This window comes from Bufo gargarizans, chromosome 1 (genome assembly GCF_014858855.1).
Source record: "Bufo gargarizans isolate SCDJY-AF-19 chromosome 1, ASM1485885v1, whole genome shotgun sequence".
Taxonomy (NCBI): Eukaryota; Metazoa; Chordata; class Amphibia; order Anura; family Bufonidae; genus Bufo; species Bufo gargarizans.
The window spans coordinates 31086627-31106997 of record NC_058080.1 but is presented as its reverse complement, the minus strand read 5'-3'; positions in this window follow the sequence as shown (position 1 = coordinate 31106997).

The following is a 20371-nucleotide window of genomic DNA, read 5'->3' as shown; positions in this document are numbered from 1 at the left end:
AGTCTAATTCTGTCACTAAATCCATACCGGTCACCCAGCGCCTAAATACTAGGCCTCAAATTTATATCCCGCTAAATCTCTCGTTACCGCTGTCCTGTTGTGGCTGGGAAAGTTATTTAGTGTCCGTCAAAGCACATTTTTTGTTCTGGGTTGAAATACAATTCCCAATTTAGCAATTTCATAATTTAGTGGTTTCTGCTATATCAGAGCTATTTGAAATCTATCCCTAAAAGGGTATATAATATTCAAGGTGCACATAGGGTCATTCAGAATAACTTCACACACACGCTTCTGTGCATTTCCAAGTCTAATTCTGTCAGTAAATCCATACCGGTGACCCAGCGCCTAAATACTAGGCCTCAAATTTATATCCCGCTGAATTTGAATACAATACATTGGGCCAAATAATATTTTTGCTGTTGTGGTGAACCATAACAATGAGGAAAACATCTAGTAAGGGACGCGGACGTGGATATGGTCGTGGTGGTGTTAGTGGACCCTCTGGTGCTGGGAGAGGACGTGGCCGTTCTGCCACATCCACACGTCCTAGTGTACCAACTACCTCAGGTCCCAGTAGCCGCCAGAATTTACAGCGATATTTGGTGGGGCCCAATGCCGTTCTAAGGATGGTAAGGCCTGAGCAGGTACAGGCATTAGTCAATTGGGTGGCCGACAGTGGATCCAGCACGTTCACATTATCTCCCACCCAGTCTTCTGCAGAAAGCGCACAGATGGCGCCTGAAAACCAACCCCATCAGTCTGTCACATCACCCCCATGCATACCAGGGAAACTGTCTCAGCCTCAAGTTATGCAGCAGTCTCTTATGCTGTTTGAAGACTCCGCTGGCAGGGTTTCCCAAGGGCATCCACCTAGCCCTTCCCCAGCGGTGAAAGACATAGAATGCACTGACGCACAACCACTTATGTTTCCTGATGATGAGGACATGGGAATACCACCTCAGCATGTCTCTGATGATGACGAAACACAGGTGCCAACTGCTGCGTCTTTCTGCAGTGTGCAGACTGAACAGGAGGTCAGGGATCAAGACTGGGTGGAAGACGATGCAGGGGACGATGAGGTCCTAGACCCCACATGGAATGAAGGTTGTGCCACTAACTTTCACAGTTCGGAGGAAGAGGCAGTGGTGAGACCGAGCCAACAGCGTAGCAAAAGAGGGAGCAGTGGGCAAAAGCAGAACACCCGCCGCCAAGAGACTCCGCCTGCTACTGACCGCCGCCATCTGGGACCGAGCACCCCAAAGGCAGCTTCAAGGAGTTCCCTGGCATGGCACTTCTTCAAACAATGTGCTGACGACAAGACCCGAGTGGTTTGCACGCTGTGCCATCAGAGCCTGAAGCGAGGCATTAACGTTCTGAACCTGAGCACAACCTGCATGACCAGGCACCTGCATGCAAAGCATGAACTGCAGTGGAGTAAACACCTTAAAACAAAGGAAGTCACTCAGGCTCCCCCTGCTACCTCTTCTGCTGCTGCCGCCTCGGCCTCTTCTGCTGCTGCCGCCTCGGCCTCTTCCTCCGCCTCTGGAGGAACGTTGGCACCTGCCGCCCAGCAAACAGGGGATGTACCACCAACACCACCACCAACACCTCCGTCACCAAGCATCTCAACCATGTCACACGGCAGCGTTCAGCTCTCCATCTCACAAACATTTGAGAGAAAGCGTAAATTCCCACCTAGCCACCCTCGATCCCTGGCCCTGAATGCCAGCATTTCTAAACTACTGGCCTATGAAATGCTGTCATTTAGGCTGGTGGACACAGACAGCTTCAAACAGCTCATGTCGCTGGCTGTCCCACAGTATGTTGTACCCAGCCGCCACTACTTCTGCAAGAGAGCCGTGCCTTCTCTGCACAACCAAGTATCCGATAAAATCAAGTGTGCACTGCGCAACGCCATCTGTAGCAAGGTCCACCTAACCACAGATACGTGGACCAGTAAGCACGGCCAGGGACGCTATATCTCCCTAACTGCACACTGGGTAAATGTGGTGGCGGCTGGGCCCCAGGCGGAGAGCTGTTTGGCGCACGTCCTTCCGCCGCCAAGGATCGCAGGGCAACATTCTTTGCCTCCTGTTGCCACCTCCTCCTTCTCGGCTTCCTCCTCCTCTTCTTCCACCTGCTCATCCAGTCAGCCACACACCTTCACGACCAACTTCAGCACAGCCCGGGGTAAACGTCAGCAGGCCATTCTGAAACTCATATGTTTGGGGGACAGGCCCCACACCGCACAGGAGTTGTGGCGGGGTATAGAACAACAGACCGACGAGTGGTTGCTGCCGGTGAGCCTCAAGCCCAGCCTGGTGGTGTGTGATAATGGGTGAAATCTCGTTGCAGCTCTGGGACTAGCCAATTTGACGCACATCCCTTGCTAGGCGCATGTGCTGAATTTGGTGGTGCAGAAGTTCATACACAACTACCCCGACATGTCAGAGCTGCTGCATAAAGTGCGGGCCGTCTGTTCGCGCTTCCGGCATTCACATCCTGCTGCTGCTCGCCTGTCTGCGCTACAGCGTAACTTTGGCCTTCCCGCTCACCGCCTCATATGCGACATGCCCACCAGGTGGAACTCCACCTTGCACATGCTGGACAGACTGTGCGAGCAGCAGCAGGCCATAGTGGAGTTTCAGCTGCAGCACGCACGGGTCAGTCGCACTACAGAACAGCACCACTTCACCACCAATGACTGGGCCTCCATGCGAGACCTGTGTGCCCTGTTGCGCTGTTTCGAGTACTCCACCAACATGGCCAGTGGCGATGACGCCGTTATCAGCGTTACAATACCACTTCTATGTCTCCTTGAGAAAACACTTAGGGCGATGATGCAAGAGAAGAGGGGTCATTTTTAGCACTTTCAGGCCAGTCTCTTCGAAGTGACTCAGAGGGAGGTTTTTGGCAACAGCAGAGGCCAGGTACAAATGTGGCCAGCTAGGGCCCACTACCGGAGGACGAGGAGGACGAGGATGAGGAGGAGGATGAGGATGAAGCATGGTCACAGCGGGGTGGCACCCAACGCAGCTCGGTCCATCACTGGTGCGTGGCTGGGGGGAAAGGCAGGACAATGACGATACGCCTCCCACAGAGGACAGCTTGTCCTTACCCCTGGGCAGCCTGGCACACATGAGCGACTACATGCTGCAGTGCCTGCGCAACGACAGCAGAGACACATTTTAACCTGTGCGGACTACTGGGTTGCCACCCTGCTGGATCCACGCTACAAAGACAATGTGCCCACCTTACTTCCTGCACTGGAGCGTGATAGGAAGATGCGCGAGTACAAGCGCACGTTGGTAGACGCGCTACTGAGAGCATTCCCAAATGTCACAGGGGAACAAGTGGAAGCCCAAGGCCAAGGCAGAGGAGGAGCAAGAGGTCGCCAAGGCAGCTGTGTCAATGCCAGCTCCTCTTAGGGCAGGGTTAGCATGGCAGAGATGTGGAAAACGTTTGTCAACACGCCACAGCTAACTGCACCACCACCTGATACGCAACGTGTTAGCAGGAGGCAACATTTCACTAACATGGTGGAACAGTACATGTGCACACCCCTCCACGTACTGACTGATGGTTCGGCCCCATTCAACTTCTGGGTCTCTAAATTGTCCACGTGGCCAGAGCTAGCCTTTTATGCCTTGGAGGTGCTGGCAGCCAGCGTTTTGTCTGAACGTGTATTCAGCACGGCAGGGGGCGTCATTACAGACAAACGCAGCCGCCTGTCTACAGCCAATGTGGACAAGCTGACGTTCATAAAAATGAACCAGGCATGGATCCCACAGGATCTGTCCGTCCCTTGTCCAGATTAGACATTAACTACCTCCCCGTAACCATATATTATTGGACTCCAGGGCACTTCCTCATTCAATCCTATTTTTATTTTCATTTTACCATTATATTGCGAGGCTACTCAAAGTTGAATGAACCTCTCCTCTGTCTGGGTGCCGGGGCCTAAATATATGCCAATGGACTGTTCCAATGTTGGGTGACGTGAAGCCTGATTCTCTGCTATGACATGCAGACTGATTCTCTGCTGACATGAAGCCAGATTCTCTGTTACGGGACCTCTCTCCTCTGCCTGGGTGCTGGGCCTAAATATATGCCAATGGACTGTTGCAGTGGTGGCTGACGTGAAGCCTCATTCTCTGCTATGACATGCAGACTAATTCTCTGCTGACATGAAGCCAGATTCTCTGTTACGGGACCTCTCTCCTCTGCCTGGGTGCTGGGCCTAAATTTATGAAAATGGACTCTTACAGTGGTGGGTGACGTGAAGCCTGATTCTCTGCTATGACATGAAGACTGATTCTCTGCTGACATGAAGCCAGATTGTCTGTTACGGGACCTCTCTCCTCTGCCTGGGTGCTGGGCCTAAATTTATGACAATGGACTGTTGCAGTGGTGGGTGACGTGAAGCCTGATTCTCTGCTATGACATGCAGACTGATTCTCTGCTATGACATGCAGACTGATTCTCTACTGACATGAAGCCAGATTGTCTGTTACGGGACATCTCTCCTCTGCCTGTGTTCTGGGCCTAAATATATGCCTATGGACTGTTGCAGTGGTGGCTGACGTGAAGCCTCATTCTCTGCTATGACATGCAGACTAATTCTCTGCTGACATGAAGCCAGATCCTCTGTTACGGGACCTCTCTCCTCTGCCTGGGTGCTGGGCCTAAATTTATGACAATGGACTGTTGCAGTGGTGGCTGACGTGAAGCCTGATTCTCTGCTATGACATGCAGACTGATTCTCTGCTGACATGAAGCCAGATTCTCTGTTACGGGACCTCTCTCCTCTGCCTGGGTGCTGGGCCTAAATATATGACAATGGACTGTTGCAGTGGTGGCTGACGTGAAGCCTCATTCTCTGCTATGACATGCAGACTGATTCTCTGCTGACATGAAGCCAGATCCTCTGTTACGGGACCTCTCTCCTCTGCCTGGGTGCTGGGCCTAAATTTATGAAAATGGACTCTTACAGTGGTGGGTGACGTGAAGCCTGATTCTCTGCTATGACATGAAGACTGATTCTCTGCCTGACATGAAGCCAGATTGTCTGTTACGGGACCTCTCTCCTCTGCCTGGGTGCTGGGCCTAAATATATGCCAATGGACTGTTGCAGTGGTGGCTGACGTGAAGCCTTTATTCTCTGCTATGACATGCAGACTAATTCTCTGCTGACATGAAGCCAGATTCTCTGTTACGGGACCTCTCTCCTCTGCCTGGGTTCCGGGGCCTAAATATCTGAGAATGGACTGTTCCAGTGGTGGGTGACGGGAAGCCAGATTCTCTGCTATGGGACCTCTCTCCAGTTGATTTTGGTTAATTTTTATTTATTTAATTTTTATTTTAATTCATTTCCCTATCCACATTTGTTTGCAGGGGATTTACCTACATGTTGCTGCCTTTTGCAGCCCTCTAGCCCTTTCCTGGGCTGTTTTACAGCCTTTTTAGTGCCGAAAAGTTCGGGTCCCCATTGACTTCAATGGGGTTCGGGACGAAGTTCGGATCGGGTTCGGATCCCGAACCCGAACATTTTCGGGAAGTTCGGCCGAACTTCTCGAACCCGAACATCCAGGTGTTCGCTCAACTCTAATCACCAGCTTTAAAAGGCTATGTCAGGGCAGTAGGAACCGGCTGTGCTGTATGTTTGTGCGTTATGTAGCGGAGGCTCGGACGCGCTGCATCTTGCTTGCATTATGTGTTTATAGTGACTTCATGAATCTTAGGCTTATTGCACACAAATGTGTGCTGCCCGTTGCTGTATTGCGGACCGCATTTGCGGATCCACAATACACGGGCACCGTTCCGTGTGCATTCCACATCATGGATGCGGACCCATTCACTTTAATGGGTCAGCAAATCCAGAGATGCAGAATGGTGTGGAACGGAACCCTACGGAAGCACTACTGAGTGCTTCTGTGGGGTTTCATCCCATACTTCCGTTCCGCAAAAAGATAGAACATGTCCTATCTTTTTGTGGAACAACTGGATTGCGGACCCATTCAAGTGAATGGGTCCACAATCCGCTGCGGCTGCCCCACGGACGGTGTTTGTGCATTGCGGCCCCAAAAATGCGTGCCGCAGCACGACCACGGGGCGCACACGCTCATGTGCCAGAGGCCTTACAGTGCCAATCTGTGTGAATTCCGCTCAGCCAATCGCCAGCTATAGCAGGACAGCGCTGAGTGGTCCACCACTGTCTGCTAAGACATGAGAGTGACGAGGGGGAAGATTGACATCCATCACAATGCACCCCTTCCACACATACACAGAAACACACAATGCACCCCTTACACACAATGCACCCCTTACAGACACAGATACACACCTTGCACCCCTTACACACAATGCACCCCTTACAGACACACACCTTGCAGCACTTACAACCAATTTGTCACGAATCAGAGTGAGAGTAACTCTGATCCATGGGATGTCAATATGAACGATAGCTGCTAGGCCAGGACAGGAATCAGGGAGCAGGTCACCCCCTATCACATCCCTAATTCTGACCCTGACTCCTAGCCATATGAGCCAACCCTGATGGTAGGAGGGCTCATACTCAGGGACCTAAGATCCCTACTAGCCCTCAGGGTGGCCCTGGACTAGGAGCAGAGTAAGACAACTTGTTTCTCCACATCACGGAGAAACCGGAGTCTCACTGGCCAAGCTGAAAGGAAAAGGGAACATGTACAGCATATGGCAATGGCAGGTAAGTAGAAAAGTATCACACGTACCTGCCACAGACACACAGCCTGGAACCCATGCACGAGTGCTGCTGTCCACAAGAACACAAACGGACACAGCCCACACCACACATCACACAGGAACCCAGGACCATAAGCTGCAATAAAGATAAAGACACCACTAGACATATAATAATACAAGAACAATAATGTCTAACATAACTTATGACCACAAGGGTGGCCCTCAGTGGACAGTTGGAATAATACCAGGCGGATGACTGCAGCAAACCGCATGGATGAAGTACCCCTCAGCTTCTGCCATCCAGCAGGAGCTAAATAGCTCCAAGTAGCCACAACCACACAGAGACACACCCAGTGTTCACACACTAGGAAGGGAATTAACCCTTTCAATACCAGAGAAGGGATGGAAGCTACTTAAAGGGGAAAAGCACAAACAAGCACACACTCCACCTGTTACCGCGGGCAGCGGCATGCGTGGCAACCATGTCCTGGGGATGAGCCATAAGGCCGAGATACTGCCACCACATGCACACAACACCACAAGTTGCCACTGGCAAGCACAAGTGAAGGAAAGTGTCACTAAGCACACCATAGGCCATGACACAATGCATCCCTTACACACAATAAACCCCTTACAGACACAGATACACACCTTGCACCCCTTACACACAATGCACCCCTTACACACAATGCACCCCTTACAGACACAGATACACACCTTGCACCCCTTACACACAATGCACCCCTTACAGACACACACCTTGCAGCCCTTACAGATAATGCACCCCTTACAGACACAGATACACACCTTGCACCCCTTACACACAATGCACCCCTTACAGACACACACCTTGCACCCCTTACACACAATGCACCCCTTACACACAATGCACTCCTTACAGACACACACCTTGCAGCCCTTACAGATAATGCACCCCTTACAGACACAGATACACACCTTGCACCCCTTACACACAATGCGCCCCTTACAGACACAGATACACACCTTGCACCCCTTACACACAATGCACCCCTTACACACAATGCACTCCTTACAGACACACACCTTGCAGCCCTTACAGATAATGCACCCCTTACAGACACAGATACACACCTTGCACCCCTTACACACAATGCACCCCTTACACACAATGCACTCCTTACAGACCTAGATACACACCTTGCACCCCTTACACACAATGCACCCCTTACACACAATGCACCCCTTACAGACACAGATACACACCTTGCACCCCTTACACACAATGCACTCCTTACAGACACACACCTTGCAGCCCTTACAGATAATGCACCCCTTACAGACACAGATACACACCTTGCACCCCTTACACACAATGCGCCCCTTACAGACACAGATACACACCTTGCACCCCTTACACACAATGCACCCCTTACACACAATGCACTCCTTACAGACACACACCTTGCAGCCCTTACAGATAATGCACCCCTTACAGACACAGATACACACCTTGCACCCCTTACACACAATGCGCCCCTTACAGACACAGATACACACCTTGCACCCCTTACACACAATGCACCCCTTACACACAATGCACCCCTTACAGACACACACCTTGCAGCCCTTACAGATAATGCACCCCTTACAGACACAGATACACACCTTGCACCCCTTACACACAATGCACCCCTTACACACAATGCACTCCTTACAGACCTAGATACACACCTTGCACCCCTTACACACAATGCACCCCTTACACACAATGCACCCCTTACAGACACAGATACACACCTTGCACCCCTTACACACAATGCACCCCTTACAGATAATGCACCCCTTACAGACACAGATACACACCTTGCACCCCTTACACACAATGCGCCCCTTACAGACACAGATACACACCTTGCACCCCTTACACACAATGCACCCCTTACACACAATGCACTCCTTACAGACACACACCTTGCAGCCCTTACAGATAATGCACCCCTTACAGACACAGATACACACCTTGCACCCCTTACACACAATGCGCCCCTTACAGACACAGATACACACCTTGCACCCCTTACACACAATGCACCCCTTACACACAATGCACTCCTTACAGACACACACCTTGCAGCCCTTACAGATAATGCACCCCTTACAGACACAGATACACACCTTGCACCCCTTACACACAATGCACCCCTTACACACAATGCACTCCTTACAGACCTAGATACACACCTTGCACCCCTTACACACAATGCACCCCTTACACACAATGCACCCCTTACAGACACAGATACACACCTTGCACCCCTTACACACAATGCACTCCTTACAGACACACACCTTGCAGCCCTTACAGATAATGCACCCCTTACAGACACAGATACACACCTTGCACCCCTTACACACAATGCGCCCCTTACAGACACAGATACACACCTTGCACCCCTTACACACAATGCACCCCTTACACACAATGCACTCCTTACAGACACACACCTTGCAGCCCTTACAGATAATGCACCCCTTACAGACACAGATACACACCTTGCACCCCTTACACACAATGCGCCCCTTACAGACACAGATACACACCTTGCACCCCTTACACACAATGCACCCCTTACACACAATGCACCCCTTACACACAATGCACCCCTTACACACAATGCGCCCCTTACAGACACAGATACACACCTTGCACCCCTTACACACAATGCACCCCTTACACACAATGCACCCCTTACACACAATGCACTCCTTACAGACACAGATACACACCTTGCATCCCTTACACACAATGCATCCCTTACACACAATGCATCCCTTACACACAATGCATCCCTTACACACAATGCACCCCTTACAGACACAGATACACACCTTGCACCCCTTACACACAATGCACCCCTTACAGAAACAGATACACACCTTGCACCCCTTACACACAATGCACTCCTTACAGACACACACCTTGCAGCCCTTACACACAATGCACTCCTTACAGACACACACCTTGCAGCCCTTACAGATAATGCACCCCTTACAGACACAGATACACACCTTGCACCCCTTACACACAATGCATCCCTTACACACAGGGCATCCCTTACACACAATGCACCCCTTACAGAAACAGATACACACCTTGCACCCCTTACACACAATGCACTCCTTACACACAATGCACCCCTTACACACAATGCACCCCTTACACACAATGCACCCCTTACACACAATGCACTCCTTACAGACACACACCTTGCAGCCCTTACACATACAAACACAGATTCACACAAAGCATTCCGTACACACATTCAGAAACACACAATACATGCCTTATACATAAACACAAACTTTTTTCTATCCCTTGCACGAAAACCCACTGCAACCCACTACACACACTGCCTCATCTACACACACTGCTATCCCTATACATTACATTCCATAAGCACACACATTCGATTCTGTACACCAACACATAACACATCCCCTACACACTTCACCCACTGTAAACAAACTCATGGGTAGAACATGTAGGTGGACTTATGCGTGGGCCTTATGGGCATACTCACCGTCAGGCCCTGGGGCCCAGACCTTGAGCTGTGTAAAGGGCCCCAAAAAATTGAGCTGCTTCCCGTTCTCCCAGAACATTGATTTTTGTGACCACAGCTACATAAAGCCTCCGGAGAGGCTGTTCTACACAAGACCATTGGAGCCAGACGGCAGCTAGAGCCCATCATCATCCTCATCTGGTTGTAAGGAGGCAATCTAGGGTATTATTCTTGGCACTAATCTCTAATTTACCTCACATTAAAGGGACACTATAGTCCCCGGAACCACTGCAGCTTAATGTAGTGGCTACTGCTACTACTGTGAGGGGACACATATCTGGGCATAACTACTGTGAGGAGCACATATCTGCCATAACTACAGATGTCGCGAACATAAAATTTTCCGTTTGCGAATGGCGAACGTGAATTTCTGCAAATGTTCTCGAACGAGCGAACCGCCAGAGACTTCTATAGGCAGGCAAATTTTAAAACCCACAGGGACTCTTTCTGGACACAATATTGATAGAAAAGTTGTTTCAAGGGGGCTAACACCTGGACTGTGGCATGCCGGAGGGGGGTCCATGGCAAAACTCCCATGGAAAATTACGTAGTTGACGCAGAGTTGGGTTTTAATCCATAAAGGGCATAAATCACCTGAATAGCATGCTTTAAAACATCAGGTATGATGTTGTATCGATCAGGTAGTGTAACGGTTACGCCCGCTTCACAGTGACAGACCAAACTCTGACAAACCAAACTCCCCATTTAACGCACCACAAACAACCGCAAACAGTCCATTTGCACAACCACAAACTCCCCATTTGCACAAGGTTGGATGCCAAGCTAGCCATGTCCCTTCCTTGTCCTCACTGACGTCATTAAAGGTCTCTTCCTCCACCCAGCCACGCACAACAAGGGTCCCCGAAAGGTGACAACAAGCCCCCTGGGACGCCTGCTGTGGTTGGTCTTCCACCTCCTCAAAGCCACCTTAATCCTCTGACTGCTCTTCCTCAGACTCCTCTCTCTGCGTTGCCGCAGGTCCAGCAATCGAAGACGACAAGGCTGCTTCTGGTGGTGATGGTGACCACAACTCTTCATGCTCATCTACGGCCTGATCCAGCACTCTTTGCAGGGCACGCTCCAGAAAAAACACATATGGGATGAGGTCGATGATGTTGACTTGGGTTTGACTCCTCCGCAAAAGGACGCATGAGCCTACAGCCATTGTGCATGAGCGTCCAGTAACTCGGCCAAAAAATACCCAGCTCCGCAGAGGCTGTCCTCTTTTGTTTAAATAAAAAAAATCTGTTCTTACCAGTTTAATCTGTTTTGTCCCCTATCAGGGGCCGGTGTATGGAATAAATTTTAGGAACCGGGAGATGGAAAAAGATGCTTGGTTGGTCCTCCTACTTCCAATTTGGGGCACTGCGCGTGCACCATTAAATGTACTGTGCCACCCTATATGAGTGATGTGTTAAGTAGTACTATTCTTATCAGTTTATTCCCTGTTACGTCCCCTATCAGGGGACGTGTATCGAATAGATTTTAGACAACCGCAAAAATCTGTCAATAGTTGACACACTCATGACATAAATTGTATTCCTCTATGCGTCAATCTTGGTGTAGTGATGACTGTGCTCGTGCGCACGTTTGGGAGATTGCAGGCGATGGGGGTTTTTTCAAAGCCTATGGTCGTGCTGAGGTAGTTCAGTGACAGTTAAGTGACTCAGAAAACAATGATTCTGCAGTGTGGGCCCATTGTTGGCCTAGTAGGCTTTAATGATCATCTTAGATGATCACAAAGAAAATTATTGTTTTTTCTATGCAAAATTATCCAGCCGATCACTTTTGGTCTGTTCACAATGAAGCAACAACCTTATCATCTGGGGTGTGCCAACATTGCCAACACACTCATAGAGGTGGTCACTTCATTGTGATACGCAAGCCCCTTCACCAGAACAAGGTAACGATCACGGAGGGGAATTGACACATGTATGTGCCTTTTTTTTTTTCGTTTTTGCAGCCACAGTGCAGCACCAGAGGCCAGAAGAATTAGGTATGTACACATGCCTGAAAAACCAGGTATTGTTGCAGCCGCTGCTGTAGCAGCGGCCGAAAAAATTCATGTTTTCCAGGCAGAAAGTGCACTAAAACATTACGGCTTGAACCCTAGTTGGTAGCGGAGAAGTCACGCAAGTCATCCGGCATGCAGAGATTAAATACAGCAGCTTGTGGACCATTTTTAGCCCAAGGCAGCTCATCTCATCAGGCCTTTTTTAGTCAAATGTATCGCCGACTGTCAGTCCCTTTTGGGTCTCATGCCTCATTCATCTTAATAAAGGTGAAGTAATCTAGACTTTTTTGACCTAAGTGACTTTTCTTCTCAGTGTCAATACCTCCTGCTGCACTGAAGGTCCTTTCTGACAGGACACTTGAAGCGGGGCAGGCCAGAAGTTCTATCGCAAATTGGGATAGCTCAGGCCACAGGTCAAGCCTGCACACCCAGTAGTCAAGGGGTTTATTGCTCCTCAGAGTGTTGAGTTAAGGCGAGGTAGTCTGCTACCTGTCGGTCGAGTTGTTCTCTGAGGGTGGACCCCGAAGGGCTGTGGCGATGCATAGGACTTAAAAAGCTTTGCATGTCCTCCATCAACAACACGTCTGTAAAGCATCCTGTCCTTGCCGGCGTGGTCGTGGTAGGAGGAGGATTACTTTCACCTCTTCCCCTGTTAGATTCCCGTTGTGCTGTGACATTACTCTTATACGCTGTGTAAAGCATACTTTTTAACTCGTTTTGGAACTGCTGCATCCTTTCCGACTTCCGGTAATTCGGTAACATTTCAGGCACTTTCTGCTTATACCGGGGGTCTAGTAGCGTGGCCACCCAGTACAGGTCGTTCTCCTTCAGCCTTTTAATAGTCCCTCAACAGGCATGACAGCATGAAATACCCCATTTGCACAAGGCTGGATACCGAGCTACTCTAGTACCATTCCTCGTCCTCACTGATCTATTTGAAGGTCTGTTCTTCCCCACAGCCACGTACAACACCATGGGTACCAGATAGGTGACAAAGAGCACCCTGGGATGCCTGCTGTGGTTGGTCTTCCTCCTCCTCAAAACCACATTCCTCCTCTTCCCCAGACTCCTCTTCCAGCGTTGTTGCAGGTCCAGCAAGCGTTGCTGATAAGGCTGTTTCTAGTGGTGATGGGGACCACAACTCTTCCTCTTCACGCTCATCTACGGCCTGATCCAGCACTCTTCGCATGGTGCTGATGGTGCGACTGACTAGGTTTGTCACCTCCTCAAAAGGACGCATGAGCCTACAGGCATTGCGCATGAGCGTCCAGTAACGTGGCAAAATAATACCCAGCTCTGCAGAGGCTGTCCTAGCACCCCGGTCATACAAATACTCGTTGACGGTTTTTAATTGTTGGAGCAGGCGGTCGAACATTAGGAGTGTTGAATTTCAACATGTCGGGCTGTCGCAAATCAAGCGCCTGACTGGCATGTTGTTTCGCCGCTGAATATCTGAAAAGTGCACCATGGCCGTGTAGAAACGCCTGAAATGGCCACACACCTTCCTGGCCTGCTTGAGGACGTCCTGTAAGCCTGGGTACTTATGCACAAAGCGTTGTACAATCAGATTCAACACATGTGCCATGCACGGCACATGTGTCAACTTGACCAAATTCAATGCCGCCAACAAATTTCTTTCGTTGTCACACACCACTTTGCCGATCTCCAGTTGGTGCGGAGTCAGCCATTGATCCACCTGTGCGTTCAGGGCGGACAGGAGTGCTGGTCCGGTGTGGCTCTCTGCTTTCAGGCAAGTCAACCCCAAGATGGTGTGAGACTGTCGTATCTGGGATGTGGAATAGCCCCTGGGGAGCTGGGGGAGTGCATTTGATGTTGAGCAAGACGCAGCAGCAGAAGAGGACTCAGCCAAGGAGGTTAGCGAAGAGGATGAAGTAGGAGGAGTAGAGGAGGTGGCAGCAGGCCTGCCTGCAAGTCTTGGCGGTGTCACCAACTCCTCTGCAGAGCCACGCATTCCATGCTTGGCAGCCGTCAGCAGGTTTACCCAATGCAGAGTGTACGTGATATACCTGCCCTAACCGTGCTTTGCATACCAGATATCAGTGGTCAGATGGACCCTTGCCCCAACACTGTGTGCCAGACATGCCATGACTTCCTTTTCCACAATAGACTACAGGTTGGGGATTGCATTTTGTGAAAAAAATATTCGGCGGGTGGTTGGGAGGGGGCAAGGAGGACAGCAGTGCTTGACATGGCTGAAGATGCTGGATCAGGAGGAGGATGGTGGCTTTGAGTTTCTGTGCTGCTTGTACTCATCATGTGTTTATCCCATAGGCGTTTGTGATGTGAGATCATGTGCCTTCGCAAAGCAGTTGTACCTAGGTGGCTATTGGACTTCCCACGACTCAGTTTCTTTTGGCACAGGTGTCAAATGGCATCGCTGTTGTCAGAGGCAGACACACAAATAAAATGCCACACTGCTGAGCTTTGCAATGACGGCATTCTGGTGGTGGCAACAGCATGCGTTGATTGGCGTGCTGCTTGGCTGACCCCGGGTGCCGATACATGCTGTCTGACTTTGCCACTAGCTCCTTGCGACGACCCCCCCTGCTTCCAACTCGTCTCCTCCTCCTCTCTGTCTTCCCATCTGAACTTTCCCCCTGTTCTTCTTCTCTTCGAGCGGGCAGCCACGTGACATCCACGGACACATCGTCATCATCAACCGCTTCACTTGTATCTGACACCTCAGCAAAGGAAGCAGCAGCGGGTACAACATGATCATCATCACACCGTATGTCCATATGTATAATGCTGCCTGACTGAGACATATCCCTGTCATCTACATCCTCTAGCAATAATGGTTGCGCATCACTAATTTCTTCAAACTGATGTGTAAATAACTCCTATGACAGATCAAGTGAAGCAGCTGTGGTGCTAGTGTTGGTGGTGGCAGCGGGCTGGCGAGTGGTAACTTGAGAGGTGCCCGAATATGAGCTGGAGGAGGATGGTGCGTCAAGGTTCCGAGTGGAAGCTGTAGAAGATTAGGTGTCCTGTGTTAGTCAGTCAACTATGTCCTCAGAACTTTTCGAGTTCAGGGTACGTGGCCTCTGAACACTGGGCATCATTTTAGGGCCAAAGGAAATCACAGCACCACGACCACGACAGCCCCTGCAGGGTGGCCTGCCTCTGCCTGTCATTATTTTTTTAGATTAGTGGTACTATGCGTGCAAGGTACTGTGCCACCAGATATGAGAGGCAGTGGGCAGTGTACACTGTGTGTGCCTGACACACACTGGCAGGCAACTGCAATTATATTACAGAGAAAAAATTGTATTGCTTTTTTTATCTGCAAGGTACTGTGCCACCAGATATGAGTGGTGGTCAGTGGGCAGTGTACACTCTGTGGGCCTGACACACACTGACAAGCAACTGCAATTATATTGCAGAGAAAAAATTGTATTGCTTTTTTTATCTGCAAGGTACTGTGCCATCAGATATGAGTGGTGGGCAGTGGGCAGTGGGCAAAATACACTCTGTGAGCCTGACACACACACACTGGCAGGCAACTGCAATTATATTACAGAGAAAAAATTGTATTGCTTTTTTATCTGCAAGGTACTGTGCCACCAGATATGAGTGGTGGGCACTGGCAGTGGGCACAATACACTCTGTGGGCCTGACACACACTGGCAGGCAACTGCAATTATATTACAGAGAAAAAACTGTATTGCTTTTTTATCTGCAAGGTGCTGTGCCACCCTATATGAGTGGTGGGCAGTGGGCACAGTACACTCTGTGGGCCTGACACACACTGGCAGGCAACTGCAATTATATTACAGAGAAAAAATTATATTGATTTTTTATCTGCAAGGTACTGTGCCACCAGATATAATTGGATCCTTCAGGATCTGAACCTTTTGGTGGGTCTATCGGAGGAGGGGGATAGGAACATAGGTGATGGCCCATATACAGATCTGAAGAATCCATCACAAATGTTCCCACCCCTCAACGACAACACCCCAATCAACACTTTCCTAACGGTGGTCACTCGTGATCTCCAGAAACTTGACGGTGTATCTATGGGACACGATAACATGAACCACGAGGAAAGGGTCGCTCTGGAGCAGTTGGAGAGTCACAGCAATATTGTCATTAAGCCCTCGGATAAGGGCGGCAATATTGTTGTCATGGACCATGATAAATATCGAATGATGTGTCTCAGACTCCTGGAGGATAAAAAGACTTATAAGATTCTGGGGTCTGATCCTACATCTACCTTTAAGGCCCAACTCATGACAATACTTAGTGATGCATTGGAGGAAAGACTGATTAGCAAGGCAGTGTATGAATTTTTATTACCAAAATTCCCTGTTCTTGCTATGTTTTAAAGTCTGCCCAAGTTGCATAAACAAGGCCCCCTCTTGAAGGGCAGACCCATTGTCTCGGGCATTGGCAGCCTCACTGCAAATATCAGCACGTATGTGGACATCATTCTGCGTCCATTTGTAGTGAGCCTGCCATCATATGCCCGTGATACCATGGATGTGTTACAGCGGCTGGATGGTATATATTGTGATGAGGGAATATGGCTGGCAAGTTTGGACGTTGAAGCCCTATATACCTCCATACCCCATGATTTGGGATGTGAGGCTGTGGGGACTTTCCTCCAACAGAGGGGTGATTAGTGTCGCCGCCATAATACCTTCATTATGCAACTCTTGAATTTTATTCTGACACAAAACATCTTCCTCTTTATCAACGCATCTACCACCAGCTCAGGGGGGTTGCAATGGGCAGTTGTCACGGCTGAGGATGGGGGAAACCCTCAGCCGTGTGTTGCCAGGTGATGTAGTGGCTACTCGGCCATGAGAACAGGATAGGGAGCAGGTCACCTCCTCACGCATCCCTAACCTGACCCTAACTCCTAACCTGCATGGGCCGACCTTGATGGTAGGAGGACCCATGCGCAGGAACCTCGGAGCCCTGACTTACCCTCCGCAGATCCCTGAGCTAAGAGCTGGGTAAGACGACCTACTCCTCCTAGGAACGGAGGAGCAGGAGTCTCAATGGCCAAGCTGTTGGGAAAAGGGAACAAATGAAAGCCTATGTATATGGCAGGTGCTGCACTAGTTCCAGCCACCTGCCACAGCCTTGCTGACTGGATCCGTGTGCAGGCAAACTGAAGTCCACAAATAAACAAACAGAACTCAGCACAAAACTCATCCACACACCGGAACCCAGATACATGGCTGCACAGAATTATACAGGAAAACATAAACAGAACATCCCTCAGACTTAACTTAAACTTATGACCACAGTGGTGGCTCTCACTGGCAGATAGAAAACACAGGAGGCTGCTCCAGCTAGCAAGGCTGAAGCAACCTACTGAGCCATGCCAGAGAGAGAGGCTATATGGGCCCAAGTGGCCACACCCAAGGGTTGGACACACCCAGTGCTACACACACACACACACACACGGGGAAGGGAGTTAACCCTTCCAACACTACAGAAGGGAAAACACACATAAAGGGGAAGTGCACACAATACATAAAACACAGTGCACACCACACACACACCTAACATAAAGGAAGTCAGGTGAGACCGCATGCCAGGACAGCAAGCTTCCTAGCGACGCTCAGGCTGCTCTGCTGCTAAATACAAAACTAGTTGCCCGCGGCAACCACAAGTGAGGCCACACACCAGCGGCCCTCACCCGTGGTTGAACACCCATACAAAACCGCAGGCAACCGCATGCGGTAAAGGAGTCACGGTCATGGGCATGGCCGTGACACTCCCACCCCTCAAGGAGACGTCCACTCTCAGGACATGGTTCCCAGGTGGTCACTGTCAGCTGCATCCTCTCCCAGCTCACACTAGCCAGTCCGACGAGGCCTGCAGCCCGCACTTTAAGTTAAGTCTGAGGGATGTTCTGTCTAGCCAGTACACAGTTCTGGAGTATGAGGAGGTGGAGGATGAGGAGGAGGAGATGAAGGAGGAGGAACCATGTTCACAGTAGGGTGGCACCCAGACCAGCTCATGGCCATCACTGGTGCGTGGATGGGGGATACAGAGGACACAGACGATACACCTCCCACAGAGGACAGCTTTTCGTTGCCTCTGGGCAGCCTGGAACACATGAGCAATTACATGCTGCAGTGTCTCCGCAACGACCGCCGAGTTGCCCACATTCTAACTTGTGCAGATTACTGGGTGGCCACGCTGCTGGATCAACGTTACAAGGACAACGTACCGCCCTTAATTCCCTCACTGGAGCGTGATCGTAAGATGCGCGAGTACAAGCGCACGCTGGTAGACGTGCTGCTGGTGGCATTCCCACCTGACAGCGGGGGCACAGTGGAAGCATAAGGCAAAGGCAGAGGACAAGGAAGAGGTCCCCAATGCAGCTGGGGCACCGCCAGCTCCTCAGAAGGCAGGGTTAGCATGGCCGAAATGTGGAAAAGCTTTGTCAGCACGCCACAACAACCAGCACCACCAGCTGATACGGAACATCTTAGCAGGAGGCAGCTTTTCACCAACATGATGGAGCAGTATGTGTGCACACGCCTACACGTACTGAATGACGGGTCTGCCGCCTTTAACTTCAGGGTCTTCAAATTGGGCACATGGCCTGAGCTTGCCCTTTACGCCTTGGAGGTGCTGGCCTGCCCTGCAGCCAGTGTATTATCTGAATGTGTGTTTAGCACGGCAGGGGGCGTCATCACAGACAAGCGCAGCCGCCTGTCCACAGCCAATGTGGACAAGCTCACGTTCATTAAAATGAACCAGGCATGGATTCCTCAGGACTTGTCCGTACCTTGTGCAGAATAGACATGTATACCGGCACTAACCAGCCATTGTTATACTGCAGCACAATTGCTCATGTTTGTATTTTTGATATTTCACTCTCTTTTGGAGTGTACCTTAATTTTACAAAATTAAATTAAAACCAAAAACCTGTGTTGGCTACCTCGTCCTCCTCCACCGCCGCTTCCACCTACACCGCTACGTCTACCGCCTCCTTTTTTCTACGTGTTTTATTTTATATAATTTTACTACATTGTCATTTACATTTTTGGGTGAAAGTCACCAATTTTTGGGTGTATAGTACCACTGTTATACCTAGTATGCCGGTTAAAAAAATTTAAATAAAATTGTCATAAACTTTTTCTGGTGAAATTAACCAATTTTTGGGTGTATAGTACCACTGCTATACCTAGTAGGTTGGTTAACAAAAAAAAAAAATTGTCTATTACATCTTATGGTGAAATTCACCAATTTTTGGGTGTGATGTACCACTGCTATACCTAGTTGGGCGGTTAACAAAAATAAATAAATGTCAGTTATATTTTCTGGTGAAATTCAGCAATTTTTTGGTGTGAAGTACTACTGCTGTACCTAGTAGACCGGAAAAAAATAAAAATAAATTGGCAATTACATTTTCTGGTGAAATTCAGCAATTTTTGGGTGTAATATACCCCTCCTCTACCTAGTTGACAGCTTAATAAATTTCAATCATCTTTATTTTACATTTTCGGGTGACAATAAACAATTGTTTTCTGTCATAGACCCCTCCTCTACCAAGTAGACAGGTTAATTAATTTCTATAATTTTTCTGTTACATTCTTGGGTTGACATTATACAATTTTAGGCGTGAATAAACCCCTGCTCTGAATAGGTGACAGGGAATAAAATTTTGGAAATGCTTTTTTTTTTTTTTTTTTTTTTTAAATTCAAATTTTATTGTAGGTTATACAATACAACAAAGGGACAAGTATCAAGGTATAGGCTCGCAGGCCTCGACTTACATATGTAGAAATATGTCACATACATGTAAGGATCGACATAGGCATAGTATACAGATGCAAATGTACAGGGCCGTCGGCTACTATTAACAAAAGAGCATCCTAACTCTAGGTGAGGCAACAAAGGATCAGTAAATTAAAGCCTAGAGAAAAGAGAAGATCCTTTCGAAAAAAACAAGCTGACTCCTATGCATGGGGAGCGTGTAATCAGGTAGGCATAAAAGTCATTTGGACATCAATGGTGAGTAGCTAAAGGGTCAATTCCTCTAGTGGAA